Source organism: Rattus norvegicus, chromosome 16 (genome assembly GCF_036323735.1).
Source record: "Rattus norvegicus strain BN/NHsdMcwi chromosome 16, GRCr8, whole genome shotgun sequence".
Lineage (NCBI taxonomy): Eukaryota > Metazoa > Chordata > Mammalia > Rodentia > Muridae > Rattus > Rattus norvegicus.
Genome location: NC_086034.1, coordinates 76,220,461 through 76,245,107, shown reverse-complemented (window position 1 = coordinate 76,245,107; position 24,647 = coordinate 76,220,461). Strand labels below are relative to the sequence as shown.

The 24,647-nt window shown below is 43.3% G+C and overlaps 1 protein-coding gene and 1 pseudogene across 5 annotated transcripts in view; one reads left to right on the top strand and one right to left on the bottom strand.

Moving 5' to 3' along the window:
- Positions 1-24,647, top strand: part of Slc20a2 (solute carrier family 20 member 2) — a 90,567-nt gene that overhangs the window by 8,774 nt on the left and 57,146 nt on the right. The window contains exon 1 of one of the 5 annotated variants that reach the window (XM_039094428.2): positions 4,925-5,153. The exons of 1 other annotated variant lie outside the window; for it this stretch is intronic. The gene's annotated coding sequence lies outside the window, so the exon portion shown is untranslated. Of the gene's footprint in view, positions 1-4,924; positions 5,154-18,411; positions 21,286-21,368; positions 23,149-24,647 lie in introns of those variants that run through there. 3 more of the 5 variants (XM_008771352.4, XM_008771351.4, XM_017600054.3) reach the window with 3 other exon arrangements.
- Positions 6,254-10,031, bottom strand: LOC120097400 (uncharacterized; annotated as a pseudogene).

Here is a 24,647-nt window from a genome sequence, read left to right as displayed (position 1 = left end):
AGTTTCCAGATGATTCCATTTTCCTTGGTAATTTGCTGAGGTGACCAGCAAATTACCTTTTTTTTAAAAAAGACTGATTAATTTGTGGGTAAATAAAAATGAATCCATGTGCTCTGTTGTGCATAGAACCCCTTACACTCTTGCCCAGATAAGGAGACCAGTCGAAATGCCTGAAATTCCTAGTACAGGCAGGTGTGAGTCCCCAGTGTAGGTGCTGGGAACCAAACCCAGGTCCTCTGCAAGATCAGGGTCCCTAAGCTCAGAGGCCCCTCTCCCATCTTAATCTAATCTTTACTAAAACTAACTCATTGTTACAGAGGTTAGAACAAAAAAATGCACGGTTGGGAAAAGCTGACTTGAAGTTCTTCCTCAGAATGAGCTTTGCTAGGAGAGAGGGAGAACACAAACAAGTGCTTCAGGACCATGGGGTAGCAGGGTGCACATCAGGCCTTGAAGTGAAACAGCAGTTAGAGTCATGATGGGTTCGGGAGGGAGGGAGGGAGGGAGGATGGGAGGGAGATCTGAGGAGGAAGAGCAAGCCTTGAGGTCTGGAACAGAGTAACAGGAGAGATAGCTGCCCTATATAGTGAGAAGGAAAGCTCGAACTCAGCAGTTTCAAAACTAAGTGTGTGAGCCTTTCAAGTGGGGAGGGCGTGGGGTGTTCCCCATCACCTTAGCATCTTTAGCAGGGAGCCAAGCACTAGATAGGACCATAATCTTAACAGTCGCCTGTGTGTGTGTGTGTGTGTGTGAGTGGGGGGGGGGTGTAGTCATCTTAGCAGGGGCTAAGTAGGGCAAGAGATGCGGCCTGATAGACTGGAAGACAAAGGCCAGCAGAGAGGGTCACAGAGTAGAGGCTTCTCTGTCTGCAGATTACAGAACGGATACAAAAGGCTGAGTTCCTGGAGATTTCAAAAGTAAGCTGATAGAAAGCACAAGTGGATCTACACTGGTAATAACGGACCCAGATCAGCTGCAGCTTCCTCCCTGCAGCTATGGAGCCAGACCTCTGCCTTATGGGGCGGGAAGGGGAGGCTGCAGAGCTGACTCCAGTCACAGTGGTTCCGGCACAGGAAAGGTCAGAAGGGTGGGAGTCAGCAGTCAGTAGGTTGTCTGAATGGGAGGTGCTGAGCTAAGTGGAAGCCCAGAGACAGTCATTCCTGTTGGTCTTGATTTGTACAGGAGGTGCCAGGAGATGGATAGAGGTCACTGTCATTGCATGCTGACCTCTCCGGGGTCCTCAGTCTGGTATGTACAATAAGTTCTTGGACCTGGTAGGGGTTTTTGTTGTTCTTTCGTTTTTTGCTTTTTGTTTCAGTCAGGGTTTCTCTGTGTATAGCCTTGCTGGAACTCTGATACGTAGACCAGGCTGGCCTCGAACTCACAGAGATCCGCCTACCTTTGCCTCCTGAGTGCTGGGATTAAAGGAGTGCAACTGGCTTCCAGGTTGAATTTTAAAAGAGCCCACTTTCCCATATAATCACAATTCACTCAGATAGTGTGGCACCCATTTTCTCTTCAGGAATAAGTCATTTTGTTAGTCTGGGCAACTTGGGTGGTACTGGACGGACTGTGATGTTTGTGAAACCATCCAAGAGTTGCCAAGGAAACTGAATTTCCCTACTGGGGCTTTTAGTCTTCTTAATAAAACCAATTAGAAATGGAAGGTAACTTGAGACCAGTTTTACTAAAGTTTGAAAAGCGTAGTAGAAGGGAGGTGACAACCCTGGTTGCCACAGGGAGGAGAGATGGAGAAAAAGCCATTCCCTTTAAGTCCAGCACGGAACAGAAATGGGATCGCTCATTAAGCGAGAAGAAAACATCCCCTAGAACGGAAGAATAAAGCTTATCTGAGGGATAATGGAGGCTCCCAGTCACACCAAATTTTGTTTTGTAGCCCTCGCCCAGCTCCTGTGGGCCTCTCAGGGGCTGTGCTGTCTTGTGTACTCTGTTCATATGCTCTGAGAGAGAGCGCTTTCTGGGCTCTCTCTTGATGTATCTTTTCCCAGTTGTTACTCTAGATAAGATAGAGTCCCTCAGCATACCGCCCAGTCGAAAGGGTACCATTTCACACACTATGGAGTAAGTTAGAACGAGGCACAGCGTGAGCACAACAATTTTACAGCAAAAACATGAGTGAAGTCAACACGGAGTCAGGAAGAGAAAGTAAATATTATTGAAAAGGACTTGCATAAGCAGTCAGTTTCTAGAAATGGAGAGAGTGAACTCAACAGATTTCAACATTTATTAGATAGAAGCCCTGCACCCAAATAAAAGTATCTATAATTTTAGTAGCTAGATTTACTAGTGCATTGTGGGTATTTTTTCATCTCCTTTTTAAAGCTCTAAAACTGTTTATTTTTTTTAACTTACTGGTTCTTTGTGAATTTCATGTCATGCACCCCAATCCCAGTCATCTCTCCCTCCTCTCATACACACCCTCCACCCTTGACACCACCCCTCCCTCCAAGAAGAAAAGAAATCTTGTTGTGGAAGCTGTAGTGTGTCTCAGGATATACCAATTTTTTTCACACTTCTTTGCTTACACACACTCATTGCAATGACACCTTGGTCTGGTTTGAGGCCTCTGCTACTCTTTCAATACTAGAACCTCACTGAGACTCTTCTAGAATAGGCTATTGTTACCCTGTGACGTGGAGATCATGTAGTCTTAGATCTGTAGGACTGGCCCCTTTTTATACTCCCAATAGTTCATCCATTGATGGGGTAGATATTAGGGTAAGCCAACTCAAAAGCCCTGGCGTCTGGACCTGAGAGGTATCTACAGATATTTTATTTTGAAAGACCACTTGTCTCCTTAAAATTAGCCTAGGTTAGTTTGTAACTACATTGTAACATTATGCAAATGTTTTGAACAATTGACACATTAGTTTCTTATATAGGAAAGTTTATAAATTGTGTGGTCTGCCACTCTAGTTGCATTATAACAGAACCATGGCTTATAGCTAGCTAAACTTTATCTTAAATGCTAGGCACACCCCTTAATCCCAGCACTCAGGAGGCAGGGGCAAGCAGCTCTCTGGGACATCCAAGATAGCCTGGTTTACAGAGTGAGTTCCAGACCAGCCTGGTTTACATAGCTCCAGGCCAGCCAGGAACAAGACAAAACTCTGTCTCAGGAAGGGAGGGAGGGAAGGAGGAAACGGATGGAAAGAAAGGTAGTTTGTTGTTATTAATTACAAAAGAAAATGGGCTTCATTATGATGTTTTTATACAGGCATAGAATGTACAGGAAAAGCCCGTGTATCACATGTGGTGGTGTGAAACTAGGAACAACCCCATAATGTGGGATTTGTCTCACTGATTGTTTTTCTGCCTGAGCCCTTTCTGACCACAATGGTGGTTGTTCGGTATTTTAGAGCTGAAGAAACTTTAATGGCCACTAGTAAAAAGTGGTCCCAACGCTATAATTGGGCTGCTAACAAGGAATTTACATAAATATGCTGTTATAATTGAGTAGGGAATATTAGTAAGCAATGGGTTATGGTACATTGTGGCAAATAGCAAAATACAAGCATGAGGCAGAGAGAGCATGGACTGTTGAAACCTCAAAGCCACACCCAGCAACACTTGCTCAAACAAGGCCACACTTCCTAATCCTTCCCAAGCAGTTCTGCCAACTGAGGATCAAGCATTCAAATATATTAGCTTTTGGAGGCCATTCTCATTAAAACTAGCACATAGTTCTTTAGACTAAGGGAGAGTTAAGATTTAGAAACTCTTTGTGTGTGTGTGTGTGTGTGTGTGTGTGTGTACACATATATAATAGGTGTTATATGTATGTATATATGTTTATGTATATATTCAGATACTCTATATATAAATTCTAACTACGGTAATTTGTCTCTTTTCTACCTATATGAACTGGGCAAGTTATAAGACATTCAGCAGCTTTCATTTCTTTGCCTATGAAATGTTAATAATATCTAGGATTTATATAAATTAAATTTATTGCTATATAAGATTCCTGTATGTCCCTGTTTTTTATTGTTGGTTTTTTATTTTTGAGACAGATTGGCCTTGACCTCATAAGAGAAGAGATCTAACCCTGTCTCTCAAGGGCAGGGATTAAAAGCACAAACCATCATAACCAGTACAGCTTCTTACTGGGTAGGAGAAATGAGAGTTTATTTGGATTTTAGCTTCAGGCCACAGTCAGGGACTGACATTTTTCCATTTTGAAAGATAATTTTGATAAGTATAGTATTCTTGCTTCATGCTTATTTATTTTCAGGGTTTAAAATATTTTACTCTGAGTTTCTCTGGCTTGTATGTGCATTGACATTTTCTCATGCCCCTTCTAGTGCTGGGCAAAAGTCTTTATTCTGTATTTTAACATCCTGACTGTGCTGTGTTGTGGAAAGCTTCTTCCCTGGTCATGTCTTTTGGAGTTCTGTATGCCTCTGGTGTTCGAGTTTTCCAAATTGACTCTAGATCCTCTGGGAGAGCAGCACTGATCATTCTTTTAAAAAATGAGACTGAATTCTTTTCAGACACTTCAGCATCCTCTGATTCTGGAACCCGCTGGAGGGAGTCAGCCAGCTGTGTTCGGGTCATAGCTGATAGTTAGGTCCTATTCTTTGAGTTACTTTGTCTTATTTTGCACTTCTATCGAAGTGGACCTGCTTTCAGGTTTTGACTTCCCCTTCCAAAACCACACGAATGCCTCGTTTTCTCTGAATCTTTTTCTCTGAATGGCTGTCTGCATGAAGTTCAACCTCGGGGACTTGTGAAAATTAGAGTTGATTGTAAAGTAAAATCATTGAGGTGGTCTGTATGAGGCAGGAACGGAACTTAAAGAAAAAATATATATATATATATTCATTCATTCGTTCACTCATTCATTCGTTCACTCATTCATTCATTCACTCATTCATTCATCAGAATGGATTAAAGGCTATGATCTCGCTAGTTCATCAGTGGCTGTTTACCAACAGAAGGTCTAGCAATCCAGTATTGCATGTCAGAAGAAGTAGGCTCTAATGCCAGTGAAGGAATGGACTTGCCAGTGAGCACCAGCAAGCAGACAAAGAGCAAGCCTCCTTCTTGCGTGCCCTTTATCTAGGCTACCAGCAGAAAGTGTTGCCCGGTTTAAAGATGGCTCTTCCCACCTCAAAAGATCTGGATTAAAGGTGGGTCTTCCTATTTCAAATGGTTTGATTAAGAAAGAATCTGCTGGGTGGTGGTGGCATACACTTTTGATCCCAGCACTGCAGGGGTAGAGACAAGCGGATCTCTGAGTTCAAGACCAGTCTGGCTTACTGAGTTCCAGGACAGTGCTACACAGAGAAAACCCTGTCACAACCTCCCACCCTATTCCATCCCCCAAGCCCCCAGAAAGAGAGAGAGACAGAGACAGAGACAGACACAGAGAGATATAGAGAGACAGACAGAGACAGACAGAGACACACACAGAGAGGGGGAGTGTGTGGGGAGAGATCCCTCACAGCCATATCCACCTGCTTGGGTTTTAGTTAACTCCAGATACAGTAAGTTGACATCACAAGTCTACCCCTTGTCACCTTGGCACACAATCCTATCTCCTTAGGTCATTCCTAATTTCCAAACGAAAACAATAACCAGGCCGTAATCACACCTAACATAATATAGCTATCCCATGTACAGTCACAAACATTATATATTTAACCAGGTCATAATCATGTCTAACATGATTTAACCCTCATACAACCACAAATGCATTATACATTTTAGAATAGGTGGCAATATCCCTTGAGGGACGTTCTTTTGGTATCTCAAATATGGTGACCACCTATACTCTCCTAATTGATACCACATTGCATGAAAAAGAAACCCACAAATACCCGTGCCAGTGCATTCTTACCAGAGTATGACACAAATGCTCGTGTCAGTATAACCCTTGTTTCTGTGACTGGTCATGTGGCTTTAGCTGGTATTTATAACTGTCCCCCACTACCTACCCACTCTGTATTTGATCCACCCTCAGCAAGCACTTAAGCAGGTCTTGGGTTTTTTCCTGGAGGAGTGACTCATCCCTCCATTCCTGAGGGGTCTGTGCCCTTTGTCATCCTGCCTGGATTAGGATGTTGCAGTTTCCTGTTGACTAATCGCAGGGCGTGGTCACACCAGGAGACTGCACTAAAGGGTCTCACGCACTCCAGATTGTAATCTCTCTTAACCTCCATTGGAAGAAGCGATCTAATTTCCCCTGGCCATCTGGGATCAGCCACTCCTCCTAACACTGTTACTCCTTTCTTAGCCTCTTAGTTTAAGGGCATCCGAAGCCCAAAGAGGACTGGGAATAGTCTGAGCTCCCAGCTCAATGGAATGTGTGCTCTGACTCGGGGCAGAAGCACTCCCCCATCTGGAACCAGCAAAATTTAAGGTCATGGAAACAGGAAGCAAAACTTTTCCTAATGGATCACTAGGGGTGACAGTAAGTGGAGCCATTACCTTTTCCACCCCTTGATTCCTGCATCTGTGGGTCCTGGCTGAGAAACCATACCATATATTAAACACTGATTCAAAGTCTATAGCATCTTTTGTAGAACCGTGCCCCAGCCCTGCAGGCTGCTGCCACCTGACTTGAGCTGTAACTGTGTCCTCAGAAGGCCACTACATCTTTGTGTTAGGCTGCCTGCTTCTGGATAGAAGCACATGTTAATATCAGTGGATTTCACAATTGTGGGCCCACTGTCACACGTCTCTGGCTGTGAAGTGAGTTACTTGGTCAGAAGCAATGCTGTGTGGAATACCATCACAATGGATACAGCATTTTCTAAGTCCATGGATGGTAGTCTTGCAGAAACATGTTCAGGAAAGAAAAACCACAACCAGAATAACTACTCTAGCCTGCCACCAGGTCACTGGCATGTCACCCCCAGGAATGATGCCATATATGGGGCTCAGCATTGGTCTCTGCTGTTGGCAGATCTGGCACTCACCAACAACTGTAGCCAAGTGGCAGTCCATGTTGTCCCGCCCATGTATAACCTCTGTCTCCACCATCATGGCCCATTGAGCAATGACAGGAACGACTGGGAAAAGAGGCGGACTGTCCACAGAACAGTTCACCCTATCTACTTAATTATTGAGCTCCTCTGCTGGTCTCTTCTTGATGAGCATTTACGTGGGACACAGGTATCTTCACGTCCTTTACCATTCGCAGCAATCTGCCCACACTCCTTCCTGAGAGGTCTTTCTCTCCAATCACGCTCATTCCACATCCCTGACCATCCAGCCGACCCACTGGCTGCAGCCCATCAGCAACCGTATTATCCGGCCATCTCTCCTTCAGGACAAAATGCACGTCCGTGTGTGCTGCCTGAAGTTCTGCCCACTGTGAAGTTTTCCTCTCACTGGTATTTCTCAGGGCTGTCCCGGAGACAGGTTGTAACGCTGCAGCTGTCCACTTCTGGGTGGCGTCTGTGTAGCATGCAGAAGCATTGGTAAAGCAAGCCCTCGTCTTCTCTTCCAATCGCAAGGTGCACCCCATGAGGCTGTAGGCGCATGCTTCGCAGCGCATGGCATTGAAACAGGAGTAGAAGACATAGATAGGCATTTAGACAACTTCTTCATGTAACTAGGTCGTGCCTTCAGGACCTGCTTGGGCCTGAGTCTGTGTATACCACTTCCATTTGATAATGGATTGCCACTGTGTACGTAGTACTTGACTTGGTGGGTCAGAGAACACTTAGCTCGTGATGGGCAGCTCAGGTCACATGACTGATGGCTTGGTGGCCTGTTGTCAAACATTCAGTTTCCACTGAGGCCCAAGAGCAGGCCAAGATGGGTCTCCCAAAAGGAGAATAATTGTATGCAGACTATGGAAGAGCCTTGCTGCAGAAGGCTCCAAACAGCCTTCCTCTCTGCTGCTGACACCTCAGGTAGTGAGTCTGCTGGGTCATACGGTCCAGTGTTCGAGCAGCTGGGACTCGTTGAAGAGCCTCCTCCTGTTCCTGGCTCCACTTAAACCTGGTCACTTGGTATAAGGGCTGGAGTCACACTCCAGTAAAGAATGTGCTGGCTACTAAACATAGTGCTTCTTTCCTGGTGGTGAAAGGGGCCAAATGCTTTAACTTACCTTTCACATTAAAAGGAATATCTTTGCATACGCCACACCACTATCAATTTTATGGACGTAGCTTGAATTTTGGTTGCATTTATTTCCAGTCCTCTGAGTTACAAGTTACCTGGTAACATATGAGTTACTAACAAGTCCAGAATGGTTGCTGTCTCCTGCTAACTTGATCCAGTCAGCATAATGTCATCAATATGTGAACCAATGTGATATTCTGGGGAAGAGACAGATAATCAAGATCCCTTCGAACTAAGTTATGACAGAGTGCTGGAGACCTGATATATCCTTATATGTTTCTCCAGGAGTGCCTCTGGTATCGAAATGTATATAAGTCAGGGTTCTCTAGAAAACCAACCTAGAGTGTGTGTGTGTGTGTGTGTGTGTGTGTGTGTGTGTGTGTGTGTGCAACTCCTATATATTTTATCTATCTGTCTGTCTATGTATCTATGTATCTATCTATATCTTTATATCTATGTATCTATCTCTATCCATCCATCCGTCCATCCATCCATCCATACATACATTCATCCATCAGAATAGCTTATAGACTAAAAAGACCTGGATTACAGGTATATCTTACCACCTCAGAAGATCCATATTAAAAGTTGGTCTCCCCACTTCAAATGGTTTAATTAAGAAAACCCTCCTGGGTGTACCTAGCAGCTTGGATTTTAGTTAATTCTAGATGGAGTCTTGTTGACAACTTAGAACAGCCATCACAGGATTCCGTCATGGCTAGACTAGGTGCCAACACAGCACCTAGGGTGAGTGGTACACTGCACACAAAGGTAACCAGGGGGAGCAAAAACCTGGTCCCGTTTTGAGTTGTGTGAATCTTCGAAGGGCTCTGGTCAGAATTTCTGGTCTCGTTTGACCCGTGGGAACACTGGAGTAGAACATGGTGGCCCCAAGGAGCCAGAGTCAGGCAAAGCCTGGTACCAAGTTACTCCCTGGATCCACCAGAGACTGCCACTGGGATTTGTGTTAATTGTGTATCCTGGCCTTCAGGGGAGGTGTTTTCAGATGTCAGAGTTTTCTGGTCAGTCTTTATGGTCTCTTGTCTGTACAGTCCTAACATCTACAAATAAGGACACTTCTTTTCCTATCTGTGTTCAACTCATGTCTTATTACTGCTCCAGCTAAGACTAGACTGAATAGCACTGAACAAAGGGGACACCATTCATGTCTCACTTGGAGGAAATGTTTGAGTTTTGCCTTCTTCAGTGTGGTATTGGCTGTACGTTTGTGATGTGGAGCCCTTACTATATGAGATGTTCTCTTCCTATTTCTGCTGTCTTCAAGGGTTTTTGTCAAAAGCCTCGTCACATCTAATAAGATGATCATGTGATTTCCGTTCTGGAATCCATTTACCAGATGGGTTTACTGATTTGCTTATATTGAACTATCCCTGCATCTCTAGAATAAAGCCAACTTGGTGGTGGTGAAATTGGTAAGCATTTTATTGAATTTTTTTTGTTGGTGATGGTGGTATATGTGTGCGTAGTGTATGGTGTAGGTGTGTGTGTGTGTTCATCAGAAAAATTGCTCTATAATTTTTTAAATTATTGTTCTTTTATCTGGCTTAGGTATCAGGATAATAAATAACTAGCTTCGCAAGAGGAGTTTGGCAATACTCTTCCCTTTCTGTTTTATAGAACTGTTTTAGAGATATTGATGGTAATTCATCTCAAAAGGCATCAGTTCAGACAAGGGACTAATATCTAAAATTTACAAAGAATTGCAGAAATTAAATACCAAGGGAATAAAACCACTAATCAACCAATGAACAGTTGTATTGAAATAGGCAGTTTTCCAAAAACCAAAGTGCAAATGGCCAATGACTGGCTTGAAGGTATGTGTTATCCCTAGACACCAGGGAAATGCAAAATTAAAACTACTTCAAATACTACCTTACCCCATTCTGAATGGCTGTCATCAAGAAATCTGCCATCGATGTTAGAGAGAATAGAAAGAGAGAGGAACCTTATTCATGATTGCAGGAGGTAAAAATTAATACAGCCATTGTGGTCTTCAGTTTGGGGATTTCCTCAAAAATTCAAGATAGAACTACTGTGTGCCCCAGCTATTTCCCTCCAGGGCATGAACCAGAGATCTCCATTTCCTGCCATAGAGATAACTGGACCTCTGTGATTGTTGCTGTAGTCACCATAGCAAACAATTGGGATCAACCTATTTGGAAATGAAGTTTTGGTGTATATGAGTACTGTTCAGCCCTAAGGAATGAAGTTTAAAAGTCTGTAGTAAAATGGTTACACTTAGACTTTATACCACTGAAGCTGCAAGGCTCAAAGTGAGTCTTAACTACTGGGAGACCCCCCAAGTAAGACACGAGAACGGAGTTTGATGCAAACGCAAGAGGTTTATTTTCTGGTACGTAGGGGTTGACCTTCAACTCCCTCTTGGTGAGTGTAAGGCAACCCCGAATGGCTATAACAAGCAGTTTTTATACTTTTTAGGGGTACAGGTTACATCAGCAGCAAGGTTACAGTTCAAACGTATCGGCTTAGCATATTGACCTTTGAATCTATTGGTTAGCAAGCATATGACATGCATTCGAACTCCATCTGGGACCAGAGGGTCAGGTGACTATCAGTCAGTATATTCTGTGGTTTTTCAAGAATGTCCCTGTTCTTCCTGAGAACTGTGGGTGGAGAATGGAACTTGGCCTACCCTTGACCCATGGCAGGAGGTAGGTATTTGGCCTAATCTTAACCTGAGGGGGTGGGTGTAAAGCTGACAAAACCCCTTGGGTCCTCAAAACCTACCTAGTTTCTACCAGGCCAAGCCTCTTAATAGCTCTTACACTTCAGTAAGAACTAGGGTCCTTCAGAGCCAAACTCTTTCAGTAGATGCCTTTAGTGAGTATTACCTGTCCCTTGCATATTCCCTCCTTACCCTTTCCCCACACCCTCCTATGTTGCTACTTTCCCCTTTACTTCTCCATGATACTATATTCTAGTTTCCCTTCCTTGGTAGATCCTCTCCTCTAACCCCCACCCCCAAGTGCCTGTACTAGGTATCTAACCTCCGTGGGTATTTGAATTGTAGCACAATTGAAAGCTTAAATGTGTCGACCTCTCTCAGGATGATTGTTTCTAATTTCATCCATTTACTTGCAAATAAACTCACTTTTCTTAACAGCTGAATACTATTCTATTGTGTAGATGCACCACATTTTCATTATCTGTTCATCTGTTGAACTGTTTCCAGTTTTTGGCTGTTATGATTAGAGTAAGAAAGTATCTCTGTAGGACGATGTTCCTTGGGAATATCCCTGACTTAGTCAGGGTTCTGTTGCTGTGAAAAGACACCGTGGCCATGGCAACTCATTAAAAAGGAAGCATTTAATGGGGCTGGCTTACTGTTTAAGTCTTAGTTCACTGTCATCATGGTGGGAAGCATGGTGGCATGAACATAGGTGTTAGAGTGGCATCAGAGACCTTTACATCCTGATTCAGAGGCAGAAGTGAGTGGGGAGCGTGGGTAGGGAGGTAGGGGGAAGAGTTTAAGCCTAGGCCTGGGCTTTTATAACCTCAAAGCCAACCCGAAAAGACACTTCCTCCAACAAAGCCACACCTACTTCAACAAGGCCACAACTTGTAACCTTTCTAATCTTTTCAAACACAGGTTTCTCTCCCGGTGGAACTGTTCATCTAAATAGATAATATTAGGCCCTATGGGGGCCATTATTATTCAAACCACTGCAACACCTAAGACTGCCATAGCTGGATCTTGAGGCAGAGCAAGTCACAGTTTTGTGAGGAAGCTCCACACTGATTTCTGTAAAATTTGAACTATTACACTCCTGCCAGCAGTGAATAAGTGTTCCCCTTTCACTGTGTCCTCACCAGCGCCTGCTCTGTCATTGGTTTTACTGATCTTGGCCGTGAGTAGTTTAGTTTGTAATTCCCTCGTGGCTAAGGATTTTTTTTTAAGTGTTTCTCCACTATTTATGCCTATACTTTTGAAATCTCTCTGTTTGGATCAATACCCCCATTTTTAATTGAATTATTTGTTTGAATTTTGCTTTTTAGTTCTTTATTCTAGGTACAAACACTCCTATCAGATAGGTAATTGGTAAAGATATTTCTGCATTCTTTAGCCTGCTTTGTTTGCTGCCTGAATCATGGTGTCCTTTGCCTACAGAAGGTTTTGAGCTTTGCAACGTCACGTTTATGAATTGGTAGCCTTAGTGCCTTCTGTGTGCCAGCGAGTCCCAGCGCTTCCCCAGTGTTTGCGGAGGGGGCGGGGGTTACGTTAAGGTCCTCGGTCCATTTGGAATTGAGTTGTGTGCATGCACGGTGATAGATACTATGGAGCTGTAGACGATGGAATGGCAGTGGACGGAGAGGTACACAGGCTCATCATAAGGACTGCTGTGGTGTGCACTTACCCAGCTGACACATCAGTCCTTTACTGACGTGAGGCTCTGCAAGGGGTGCCTGTTAAAAGCTCCTGGGAAACCGTCCCCAGAACACAGTCTCCTGCCTCAGCCTTTACCTGGACTAACAGCTCTTCCAGAATGCCTTCCACTTCCTCTTTTATCTGAGAATTTGTGATGCCCTCTCCACACTGTGGAGAGAGTTGCATCCCTTACTTTGGCTCTGTATTAATACTTACTCATTTCCCTGGTGGGCACATAAATGAGAAAAGGAACAGGCAGCATCTGGCCTGGAGTGGAGGAAGATGCATGTGTGTGAGAGTAAATACAGGAAGTGGAGCAGGCCCAGAGTCTTCTGTTATTTTTCATCCTTCTGCAAAAAGGGAAGACCAGGGCCCATAAGGTGACTCAGCGGGCAACAGTGCTAGCCCCGTGCCAGCCTCATGACCTGAGTTTGAGCTCTAGAACCATCTCCTAATTCTCCTCTGACTACACACACGCACAGGCATGTACATGCAAATAAATAAATAAATAATAATAATAATAATAATAATTTTTCAATTAGGAAGGATCAAAGTATATGAAGTTTATTATCTGTGACTAAAACAATTAAGACAGTGTCCCAAGGATTGTGAGCTAGGGAATCTAAAAGCAGAGTCATACTTCCTGAGACTCTCAGAGGGTTTTGAATGTGATCAGGATACTGCCAGCTGTTTCCTTGGCTCAGCAGAGTAGTCCAATTTAGTTACTGGGGTAGCCAAATATAGACAGGCTGTAGATGTGCGTTGGGAATTTTAATCTCATCCCTGGCCTTTGTGACTGTTGTTTAATCCTTGGCTGTTTCTAATTCCCTTTTTTCTATGTATTCTAAAAAATTAGTAGCTTAAATGTGATTTTTTTCTTCCATTTTTTTTTCAGAACCCATGATTAGTTTAAGTTGATTTTGAAAGAAATTGCCTTCTGGGATGTCTGGAGTTGTTATTTTCCCATCATCTTACTTCTTTGTCATGAGCACTAACCACCACAAAACGCTTATGAGAGGCCATATTGATTCAGAACTGATACAGCAGTGACTTCCAGCTTTGATTCGATCCTCACACCCACAGCCCTGAGGGGGCTCTTCAACAAGTGTCTCTGCTTGTTCCTCCTAAGTAGCTGTATTCTCTTAATGCTCACGAATAAGAGGGACAGAATTTTTCCGTTTTTGTTTTAAGTTAATTTATTTTTATGATTTATTATGTGTACATATTATATGCTGTCGCTGTCTTCAGACACACCAGAAGAGGGCATCAGATCCCATTACAGATGGTTGTGAGCCACCACGTGGTTGCTGGGAATTGAACTCAGGACCTCTGGAAGAGCAACAGACTGCTCTCAATCGAAATAATGGTTGGAATTTATGGGTGTTACTCTTACATTCCCATCTATCTTTTAAACACAGAATTTTTTTTTAGCTTTAAAGGAATCTGTTTTTTTAAAGAGCTGCTTTTTTTCAACACAATTTACATGAAAGGTTTTCAACTGAGGAGATCAGAAAGGATAATTTTCAGTCATTGTCGAAGAGCTTTCTGATAACAGAATCAAAGAACCGGGAAATATGTCCTCTCCTGGCAATTTGAGGAATGTGATGTCAAAGAAAAGTAGAAACCAACTCTCACAGTGAAAACAAGAAGGTCTAAAATAGATAATTGTCTATTATTTTGTAGTATACAGCAAGCAAGCCTGTCTAGGACTCTTTGTCTGCTCTTCTTGAGAACCAGTGCTTGTTAGAGAACCCATTTCTGTGTTTATGAGAACAGTCTCCTGGATTATTATCTTTGAGTTATTATAGTTCTTAGAGCTCAGTTGCATATCCTTCTGATTCTGGGTTTTTAGTACTTTGTTTTTGTCTCTTGTTACTTTAAGAAATGAGTAGCCCTCAGAGTACTTTCAACATGAAGTACAGTATTTCTAAGGATACACTAACGTACGTCGCTGGCAATCACCATCTGTTGGATTATAGCCAGATATAACCGGAACATTCCATCCTCATGATTTCCAGTTAGTTCTCAACTGCCATCCCTCAACTTCTCAGCTTATCCGGTTGGAAACAGATCATGTCTGATCACAACAAAAAGAAGGGGAAATTAGAAATGAAATGCTTAGCCAGGCATGGTAGTAACACTCTTAATCCCAGCATCTGAGAGGCAGAGGAAGGTGGAGCTCTGTGAGTTTCAGGTCAGTCTGATCTACAAAGGAAGTTCCAGGACAGCCAGAGCTTTACAGAGAGGACAGAAAAAAGAAAGTTCTCAAAAGCAAACAGACAAAAACACAAACAAACAAACAAATAAACAAACCCTGGTAAATCAGTTGTTCGTTGCCTGGTTCTTATATTTTCCTGTAATGGAATGAGGTAAACTGAGAAATGGACACATGATTCGCAGTCTAGCACAACTCATTAATTCAGTTTTATCTAACAGAAACTAAGCAGTGGAGTTTGATTTGTGATCAGTAAAGTTTACTTTTCAATGTTTCTGAAAAAGAAGTTTCAAAGCAAATAAGTGACACATATATGATTACAAGAAAGTATTTTGACACAGTGGGACAGGGGGTGGTTTTGACATGAAGTACAGTATTTTTAGTATAACGATAATCATCTTTTATTACTTTTATTACCTGAAAGTCTCTGTTTTGAAGATGAAAAAACTAAAGTACACTTAAAATTATCTTTAAGGCAAAAGGATAAAATTAGAAGCTATAACTATTTCAAGTAAAATTAGTCTGAAACTAATAAGCCTTTGTTAATCTGCTTTTTTAATTACTGTGACTTTAAATCTAATATCTGACTTTGCTTCTGATTCTCAAATAATGGTACATTGAAGATTTAGGTTTCTTGTTTTACATTTGCTCACACAACAATGAATTTTAGAAATGAAGATTACACGAAATAAGCCTATGTTTATCTTTCCATTCATTAACCTTCCTTTGAAGCTGGTGGCCATGCTGTGTCTGTGTGGCAGTGTCAGGCACAGCCTCACTTTTCCTAACCGAAGGAGCTGGTGTGAGAAACAGAAAGACATGTTTGGCCCTTGTACTCCAGTTTAAGTAGCATCTGTGAGTGCAAGGCAAAAGAGAAGAGGGGAATATTAAAATGCAGGCAGCGCGTTCTACTCCACCGTAGTGGTCTGGTGAGACTGTATCAGGATGGGGCTGGAGAGAAGGCTCCGTGGCTGAGAACATTTGCTGCTCTATCAAAGGACCCAGGTTCCATCCCCAGCACCATTACATGGAGGCTCACAACTGCATGTGATTCCAGTTCCAGGGGACCTAACGCTCTTCCTGGCTTCTGTGGACTCCTGCACATACGTGGTACAAATACATACCATCAGTCACATATGCATATACTCAGGTGTACACACACATACACATGAAATAAATACATAAAAAATTTAATCTACACATTTAGATCCATATTTATCTCTATCTGTCTATGACTTGGGATGTAACTCAGTGGTAGAACCTTAGCCTAGCGTACACAAGGCCCTGGATTCACGCCCAAGTATTACACACACACACACACACACACACACACACACACACACACACACACACACACACACCACGGGTGGGGGGTGGAGAATATATCCATCTATCCATAGTCCATACCCTCATCTGTCTCCTCTCCATCTCATTGTGCGTGTGTAAGCATGTATTTGTGCGTGTGTAAGCATGTATTTGACAAAATGCTTACCCCAGGCACTCTTCTGCACACAGACAGCTCATTCTACTTCATAATCATACTGTAGGCGTCTCTAATTAGGATCCTCATTTAGGGATGATGAGGCTGAGGCACTCGCCGACCCCGTCCTCTCATTGGCTACGTCATGGTGCACATTTGGAGATCTCAGGTGACACCAGTGGTCCAGTCCAGCTGTCATTACTCCTTCTGTTGCCTCGCTGGCTCTAACTTCTGTATAATGGTCCTTATTACTTTGCTGCTGAAAACTTGAGGCTTGTAGAAGCCTCAGTTCAAATGTCATTTCCTCCAAGACGCCCTTTTTAGTTAGCATACCTGGAAGCTTCTTTTCTCACATCCCTGTGAGCGATTCTTACCCTTGTGGATGCTTACTTCTTCATAAGGTAAAAGATCATGCACCCTGCCCTGATTCAGACTGTACGCTTCTTAAATGTACATAGGCGGCTTGCTGTTCAGACCCTTCTTGAAAACGCTTGGAAGTTTCAAAGTAGTAAGAATCAGTCATTTAAAAACATTAAGTGCATGACTATTTATAGTATAAATATAATGAAAATATTTTATAGCATATAGTCTTTGTAGGGAAATTAGGAATCATAATAAAGCTTTTTGTCAATTGCTATGAGAGCTTTAACAACAGATGAAACAGCTATTCAGGTACAGCAGGACTAGTGCTGCCTTCGCTCTCAAAAACCTGATGCAAATTATATCAAACAGTATGATGAAGTAGCTGTTTATCAGAGGTTCCTTTTTTAAAAAAGTGTCTTGAGTTTGAAAAAAAACTGACAGAAAATGAATAGTGAAGAGAGGCTGATTAGTCTTTTGGATCTGCATATATATATATATATATATGTAATATATTACTAAAGTGTATATTTATTACTTAATTTACTACTAAAGTCTTCCGTGGATAGCTCCAGTGAGATCCTTTGGAAGTAAGACAGAGGTGCCTGTGTTAGCGAGTGTTTGCTGAATGATGAGACACCTAATACACTGTTGCCTGGTGATGCCACCACTTGGGAGGCTGAGACACCAGGGTTATGAGTTCGAGGCCAACCTGGACTACAGAGTGATATTCCCTCTCAACAGCCAGGGCTGGGTACTGTTTGCTACTGTCGTTGTGGCCAAGCCAGAGTCAGCATGGGAAGGGACTGCCCAACGGTGAATGGGAACACTATGGCAACAGTCTACAGCTTGGTGTCCCTGGGAAATCCTAGCCAGTATCCCAAATTCTAATCCCACCCAGCACTAGGCATGTCAGGTGATGTAATAGGGGAAAATTAAAAAGATTATTGCAATAACACGGTTTTAAGAGCATTTGCACACCCAGGTCTCTTTGGAATGCTTAGCAGTTGTTTGAAATTCCTTTCAACTTTTCATATTTTGAAGCTTCGAGCTTTGAAAGGGATCTTTTGATCCTCACTCATTAAATACCCAATTGATCTTCGTCAGGTGCTGCATTGCTGTGACCGCCACCGCGCAGCCATTTATTGAGAGCACCTGAGGGCCAGTGCGGAAGCCATCTCATGGGGCTCTCAACTGTCCTTTGATGTCAGCATTATTGTCACCATTTAACATATGAGGAAGCAGGCACACAAAGCCAGCAAAGCCCCTGACGTCACATAGTCCATAGGTGCTGCCCTACATCTAAGCCTGCAGCTTCCAGCCAGTGAATTTCTTCCCGAATGGAACTTTTTTTTTCTTAAACATTCGCTTTGTTAAGGCTTTGAATGTTTTGTATAATCCTCAGAAAGAACTGGGAACCATTGTCAATGAACCCTGAAATTTCCCCGGTTCTACCACTTTCATTATTTGGATCAACTATAAAGAAACTCAGAATCCAAACCTCATTGCTGTGTCTAGGTGGAATTTTTATATGATTTGGACCACTTCCGCTCTCTCCTCACCACCCATGACTCTTCTAGGACTCCAAGATAAAATATGGAGTGCTCATTTACTCTGGACCCTAAATAGCTCCATCAGGAAATAATCTTCGTTTAAGAACCAAGCTTTGTGTGTTCTTGGCTGTCGGCAGCATCACGTGGTACTGAGATGAACTCCTTCACTACCTAGGTCTTGGTTCTCATCCCTATCCTTTGCCAACTTAGGGCTGGAGCTGACCAGGGCCGCTCCACAACATCGTAACCAGCGCATGCCTAGGAGAAGCCCTTCCTTTGGCTTCTTTACCGGGTTTTTTTTTTTTTTTTTTTATTATATGTAAGTACACACTGTAGCTGTCTTCAGACACACCAGAAGAGGGCATCGGATCTCTTTACAGATGGTTGTGAGCCACCATGTGGTTGCTGGGAATTGAACTCATAACCTCTGGAAGAGCAGTCAGGTGCTCTTAACCGCTGAGCCATCTCTCCAGCCCTCTTTACCAGGTTTTAATCCTTTCTCGGTGTTCGTCCTCTGCCTTCTGACTGTCCAGTTCCTTGGTTTACCTTAGCTTTCGATTTCTCTCTCAGTACCACCAGGCTAGTTCCTTACTCACTGGGATCACGGACGGACCCTTTTTTGATAAAAATAAAAATAAAAGTTAGTATTCCAGAAAAATATGCAGGGAACACCAGCCGTTTTGTTTATTTTAGAGGTCGAGGATGCAAAAATCTTCGGTCTTTGAATCCTTGAGGACGAATGTACCCCAAGGATCTCTATGAATATGACCCAATGCAAAGTTGTAAACTCATTAAAAATATGAGATTTTTTTTATGGAAAAATATAACTAGATTGCACATTGTCCAGCTTGAACTTTGTGGTATCAGGGGTTCGATACACATATTCTAGACCTAGAAGAAAAGCAGCTTCATTAATAAAGAGGAAGCAACCAAGTGTCTGAAATATGTTAGGGGCGTGCTATTTTCTCTGCAGGTTTTGTTCCTCTGTTTTTAAGCAGGTGTGGCTGCTGTTAAAGAAACATTAGCCCTCACTTCGTGTGTTTGACATAAGAGGAACTAGAGAATGCTCGGAGTTTCTTGTTTCAAAGTAGACCTTACAGTGCAGTCAGGATCATCTGTGGTGCAAACCTGATGCATAGGTCAATTTAGCTTTTCTTGCTAGATTAGAACAGAGAACATGTTTTGCTAGACCTTTCTACTGAACACAATCATGTTGGGATAATAATAATTCTGTCAAAATTAGCCTCTTTTGGCATTAAGGATTCTAGAGTGACTTTGCTGGAAATCGTTGTGTTAACCAGAGTTTGGCCTCCTGATTAGTATAACTTACTAACTTCCATCACAGGATGACAGTGCCCACTTCCAGGAGCTTTGGCTGCGGCGACATAGAGCGCACACCAGCTGCTGTTACAGAGAGGCGTGTGTGTACTCTCTGCAGAATCTAGGTTGGACATGGGGCAGAGTGTCGGGTGTGCAGCCAGCAGTCTTTATAAACAACGTGAGGAGTTACCAGTTACTAGCAGTTACCAGCTTCTGCCAGTGAGAGCTCGGCCTCGGCAACGTTTGGCATGCTTAGCACAGACGGGCCGCGCTCTTTAAGAGTCTGGTTGTGTTTTAATGATCTGTGCCGTAGACACAATGCTATAGAGCAGTGGTTCTTAGCCTGTGGGTCGTGACCCTTTGGGGGCCATAAATCAGATACCGTGCACATCAGATATTACATTACGATTTATAACAGCAGCACAACTACATTTATGAAGTAGCAACAAAGTGAGTTTATGGTTGGAGGCCCCCATGACATGGGGACCTGTAATAAAGAGTCACAGCATTAGGAAGGTTGTTAACCACAGTTCTAGAGGGAGATGCTGAAGACCCAGAACCAGGGTGTGAGGTGTTGACTACAATAAATCACTAGAAGTCTAAGCTAATATGACATTTTTTGTTGTACATTTTTTATTTACATTTCAAATGTTATTCCCTTTCCCGGTTTCCTGGCCATAACCCCCTATCCCACTCCCCTCCCCTTCTTCTATAAGGATGTTCCCCCTCCTCATCTACCCCCATCCCCAACAGGATATTTTTAAGCTAGGAAAACAAGTAGCTCTGAAAAGACATGTAGGATTTTAGGTATCTGCCAATACCGAGTCTGTCATAGAGGGTTTGGGAGAAAAATGGTATAATCCAAAAATGGTGCTGTCCAACCATTGAATTACTTTGTAACTGTTGGAAGTGGGGGTAACTGGAGGTTTGATTAATGAAGTATCTGCTCACGGTGAAGTTTGCCATCAGAACTGAAATGCCTAAAGCAAACCAGTCTGAATGATCCATGTTGGACGCTACAGTCTGTGCCTTTGTTCAACATTGTCGTTAGTGAGAGCATTTGTGTTTTTCAAACAGTGCATTGTGCTCTAGTTTTCCTTTAAATATTGGCCGTGTTCGTGGAGTCTTGAACTGTCCACTTGGGTTTCAATATGCTTTGAGAATGATCATGTGTTCCAATGGAGGACTTACCAATTGTAGCCAGCCATGCAGTGAGATGCACGGTAAAATGCATTTGGTAAGTCGGAGATGTCTGTTGTCAGTTGTGGGTTTTGTTTTCTAAGTGAACGTGTGTCCTCACGGCACCTCCTTGGGAAGTACAGAAGGAAAGCAGAAAGCTAGTGGCTGATCTCACCAGACGTGCTGCGAAGAGCGGGCAGCACTGCCACCTTGTTGCCAGAGTTGTCCGAAGTGAATGTGCTTGAACATCAAGTCTGTCCCCGCGGAGACTGCACTGCACGCTCTCTGTCGGCACTTGCAGAACCGATTTAAAGTGAGTTAGTACTGTTCAACTGAATTCACTAATTAGCGTCATCACGATGCTGTGCTGTTCAGCAGGGCACACCCCTTGGCTGGCTTCCTATTAAAGAGGACACCAGTGTTGTCCTAGTGAATAAATCCCGGCCCACATGATGCAAACCAGCGTGTTCCTGCCTGCTGCTCTGCTGTAGTTAATTTTAGCCAGCGTTTGTTCTATGAGTTGTAAAACTGTTCGCCCAAGTAGAAGTTAGTAAGCTGAAATGTGACTTCTGGGCCTGTGCGCTAGCTAGCTATTTCAGACTTCAGATTGTGTTTATGATCCGGAGAGCAGGCATCTGAAGAATCGTGGGTCAGATTTCTTTTCAAACTACTTGTGAGTACCCTGGGAATTTTTAAGAGTTTGCTTTGTTCTTCGTACCTTAACTCTTACTAAAGTGACTATCACAGTAATTGTAGATGCCTTGGGAAAACTGGTGTTGATGCTGTAACCCGGCCGTGTCAGAATGGTGGCAGAGTGTTTTCTTCACATGTGCAGTGCCCTGAGCACCTCAATGTATTCAGCTTTTCCTGGAGAAACTATTTGATTCTTAATTTTTATTTTTAAAATGTAGATTAGCTCTTATTTTGAGTGTAAAAATGTTAGATTGGTGGAAATGGTTACAATGTATCTCTAAGCTTCATTTTCTGTGGTAGTAACTGTTGGGGGAAACATGTTAAAAGTTAATACCCTCTCAAGTGGATACACTGCAGAAACAAGAGAATATCAAGTGTTACCTTGCTAAATGTATACGTGGAAAGCATTTCTTAAAAGGAAAAGCTTATACTCAGAAAATAGACCTTTATTCTCCTAAAGAAAATAACTTTATAAGGAAGGTTTTAGAGGGTGATTTAAAGGATGTTCTGGTTTGACTTTGTTATCCACCATATCTAAAGCTCTTAGATGCTTCCCAGGCTGGTCAGTCCCAACTTCTATCTGGAAGATTTCAGTTTTCTTTAAATTAAACACAAGCCACTTTGCTTAGTTTGAACTGTGTTTACACTTAAAGTAGAATGACTTTAGGTCAAGCAGCTTGTTTATATCAGAGCCAGAAAGAAATTCCTTTATCAGTTAACATGTACATTACACCTGCTTTAGGAACGTTGATTTTTAATGAAACGGCTGTGCTCCCACGTCTCTATCTATAAGCACGACAGAGACAAACCCAGGGTTAGTATCGTGACTGCCATGTCCCTATTTTGCCAAACTGTATGTAAAGGCTTCTTTGAGGTTCTGTGTTGCCTGATTTTAAATACAAATGACATAAGGTGTCAACAATGAGAGGAAACTTTCAGTGGTGCATTCAGTAGGAAAAATATGTAAGAATTGAAAATAGAACTGAATTCCTAGGCTATTTTTAGAGAGAAACATTTTTTGAAGCTTAGCTTTCTGAGCAGATGAGAAATCTGTAAGTATAACCGAGAAGTCACTCATGTCATCTTTAGCAGGAGAGATTCTGTCCCAGCAGATGCTTCATGATGTGCCCGTCCTCACACGAGTGCTCTAGCTCTCGCCCTTACCATTGCCCTTCCTCAGAAGCCCCGCAGGCCCCTGGGAACGGTTTGCAATGGTGTACTCTAGTCGTGCTAGTTTTCAAGCTAAAATTAATTTGACCATTGTAGTTTTTAATCCTGTCCCAAAGAAAAGCTGATTAGTATTTATCCATTTTTAATGTAACAGAAAGAGGTTTATCTGTTAGAGGGAAGCATGTGTTCTAGGGTGAATTGTTAAATGCTCATAGACACTTCCAGAGTGTGTGTTGGTGATTTCTGTTTGGTGAGGATGATTAGGAGAGTGAAGAGGTCTTCAACGTGGAGTTCTGAGGGCAGTATTGGCTTCCAGGTGTTGGCTGGTTCCGTGATTCTCTTCAGTACTCCTCTGTGCCCCATGAAGGGGCACTTGTCAGAGACCCCTCATGAGTGGAAGCTCTGTTGGCTTGTTGTGCCTTAGAATGTAACAGATCACAGGGAGCTCAGCTGTGTGGTCACAGATTCGAGGTCACATGCTAAGAAACACAGTTCGCCTCCTAACCGCAGGAAGAGCCCAGCTTTGACCCATGTGTGTGGCTGCCTCTCTACTCCAGATCTGGCCCTCTGGTCCTGTAGGAGCTGCTCTCACTGGCTGCCTGCCTGCCCTCTTCCTCCTTGCTTCTTTAGATCCTGCTCTCCAAAGGCCTTTGACCTGACAGCTGCTGAGGCAGTAGGTATACTTTGATTCCTTTAATTACAGAGTATAACCTTCTGCGCTGAGGAGCCTAGCAGGAAACCTTTTATCTGGCTCCCCTTTATTCATAGCCTGTTTACCTGGTTGGGTGGTTGGGTGGTTGGTCTGTGTGGGGCTGTGAACAGAATCTGAGACCTCAAATCCTCACAAGCACTGAGTTACTTCTCCAGAGCCCGCATGAGGGCTTTGTCAGTATGGATGCAGGCGCTGTGTTCCGTAGCATGATGCCTTTGCTCAGTGATCACATCCCCGAATATTCTCTTTGTAAAGGCAATCTGTCAGAAAAGCCCTGCTGTACCTCGTTTCAACTGTGTTGTGTGTGGTGTGAGGAGAATGGGCCGAGAGAAGCCTTCTGTTGTGCCTGTGTTGACTACGGTTAATAGCTGGCTGCGGGGAAGAATGCTGATGTTTCTGGGAAATACTGGGAGTGCCGTTGTTATTCAGCATGTGCTGAGTACCTCCACAGCGCACACAATACACAAAGAGAGCATAGTTCCTACTGCACAGAGCTCACGTGCTAAACAGCAGCAGTGCCAAAGTGGGGGCCGACACACAGTAAACAAATGGGCAAAAAGACAATATGGAGGGAGATGTGGGAGGTGAAAGCATGGGGCGTGTAGAGGGCACAGTGGAGTTCAGTTTATCTGGGCATTTGTGACACAGGATTGGGACTGGCATTTGTGTCCTGGCTGCTTTGTCCTAGGCAGCAGCTGTGGATACATGGGGCAGCCCAGAGCCCACTCCCAGGCCTTGTCACCTTCCTCCCACAAAGGAGCCACCGAAAGTTCACTTCCCCTGAAGCTATCGCTGGGTGGTGGCCAAAGACCTACCTGAGAAATGGCAAGCAGCCTCCTCTACGAAACTGTTTAGAGAGACCTTGAGTTCTAGGTTATATTCTCTCACCTGACCCTGCTCTGTCTTAAAACCATGGGTCATCTATCTAATTTTTTAAGTCTTGAGTTTCTCAGAAAATGGTAACATGAAGGTGTGTGAAACATCATTACTGTAGCTCACACAGTCAGACATTACTGCAGCTCACACAGAGGGAGTCAGACATTTCTGCAGCTCACAGAGACTCAGACATTACTGCAGCTCACAGAGACTCAGACATTTCTGCAGCTCACAGAGACTCAGACATTACTGCAGCTCACAGAGACTCAGACATTACTGCAGCTCACACAGAGGGAGTCAGACATTTCTGCAGCTCACAGAGACTCAGACATTTCTGCAGCTCACACAGAGGGAGTCAGACATTTCTGCAGCTCACACAGACAGGGTCAGACATTACTGCAGCTCACAGAGAGTCAGACATTACTGCAGCTCACAGAGAAGGATTCAGACATCACTGCAGCTCACACAGACAGGGTCAGACATTACTGCAGCTCACACAGAGAGAGTCAGAAGCACCTGACACAGGAAAGGTACCAGGACAGGCATGGATCCACACAGCTGATGAGTGTGTGCACAAGGAATTG